This window comes from Nematolebias whitei, chromosome 3 (genome assembly GCF_014905685.2).
Source record: "Nematolebias whitei isolate Nwh7 chromosome 3, NemWhi1, whole genome shotgun sequence".
In the NCBI taxonomy this organism is placed as follows: domain Eukaryota; kingdom Metazoa; phylum Chordata; class Actinopteri; order Cyprinodontiformes; family Rivulidae; genus Nematolebias; species Nematolebias whitei.
The window spans coordinates 56,530,592-56,532,608 of NC_056500.1; positions in this window are offsets into that span (position 1 = coordinate 56,530,592).

Here is a 2,017-nt window from a genome sequence, read left to right on the forward strand (position 1 = left end):
CTTGAAACTGTGCCTGCAGTCAACCTACTTCACATATGGGGAGCAGTATTATAGGCAGAAACATGGGTGGGCTATGGGGTCTCCAGTTTCTCCTATTGTTGCCAACCTGTACATGGAGGAGGTAGAAAAGAGAGCCTTGACGTCCTTTTAGGGGACACCACCAAGTCATTGGTTCAGGTATGTTGACGACACCTGGGTTAAAATCAAATCTCAGGAAGTCCAACATTTTACTGACCACATCAATTTTGTGGATAAATACATCAAGTTCACACGAGAAGATGAAAAAAATGGCAGGTTGGCTTTCTTGGACTGTGAGGTCTCAGTCTCTGATAGAGGACATTTGCAAACTGAGGTGTACCGCAAACCCACCCACACAGACCAGTATTTGCAGTTTGACTCCCATCACCCTTTGGAGCACAAGTTAGGAGTCATCAGGACTCTGTACCACAGAGCAAACAGCATCCCCTCTAACTCCGGAGCCAGGCAGAAGGAGAAATCCTACACAAGACAGGCTCTAGAGCAATGTGGATATCCTAACTGGGCCTTCCTGAAAGCAGAGAAGGAACCCAAACAGGATTCCAGTCAGCCAACAGGTGAAAAGGAGGAACCCAGACCCAGACCAGTGGTCATTCCGTATGTTGAGGGAGTATATTCCTCTACACCACTTATCTGTTTTTGATCAGTTTGAGCCTGTGTCCTTCTCTTTTCTACAGGACACAGTTGATCATATGAGGCCCTCTGGTTCTCCTGCAGATTCCATTCCACCTCGTTTGTTTAAGGAGGTATTTTCCACTATTGAACCAAGTGTACTTCAGATTATCAATAGCAGTCTTTCCTCTGGTATAGTACCTGAGGCTTTTAAACATGCATTTGTATGCCCTCTACTAAAAAAAACAGGTCTTGACCCCTGTATTATGAAATTCTTTATCAAAGGTTCGTGAACGATCGGCACCAGATATTCAGACAAGAGGAAAAATAAAACACAGAGACTGTTACTGCTAGGAATAATATTGTCATTTATTAACCTGCCACAGAAAACAGCCAAGCAAAGTCATGTACAGTTGGTACACTCTTAACACACAAATTGATATGAGTATCTCTCACCGTGACAAATGATCGGGAAGCCTTTCGATCCAAATGACAGAACTCACATCACCACTGCATGGCACCGCGCGCTGGTCCACACAAGACTTCCAAGTTCCCTTGCCTGTCACACCTCCTTTATACCTTTCCCTGACCGGATCGCGTGAGAGCAGTGAAAAACAAGTTTGATGGTTGCCAGGAGGACAGATTTAATTAAATCTGTTTTTCCATCATCAAAGCAGTCTGTGCAACAGAGTGATGGCTTCATAAAAACATGTCCTTCAAAATCTGGGTCACTGTAACCTTTAAGATGGGCCAGGTCTTCTGGTTAGAGCATCTCCCAGAGAACTTTAATTACTCCAAAACACATCTGCAGCACAGGCCTGACTTTAAGCAGATAAGCTGCATCAAAAGTGAGTATAAGTATTAATTGACATAAAATCATCAAAATAATCATTCCTATATAATAATAATAATAATAATGTCATCACAATGTCAGCACTGTATGTTTCCATACAATGGCGAAATTAGTCTCTGCATTTAACCCATCCACCACCAGGTGGTGCAGTGGGCAGCTATTGAAAGCGCCCGGGGGACATTTTGGGGATGAGACGTGCTGCCCAGAGACGCCACGTGATGTGCAGTGACTGGGGATCGAACCTGGGACTTTCTGCCCCCATATCATTCCACCCTTGCCTTTTATGGCAATTTAGACATTTAATTCTCAAAAGTAACACACACAAAATGTATATGTTTGAATAGGCATAAAGGCAACTTAATATATTTTTATATCAACCCCTCTCTCTGCTCCAATTTCAGGCCTATCTCTAATCTCCCATTTATTTCAAAACTATTAGAGAAGGTTGTTTACAACCAGTTGTTACCATTTTTAGAGGACCATGGTATCACTGAGCCGTTTCAGTCTGGGTTTAAA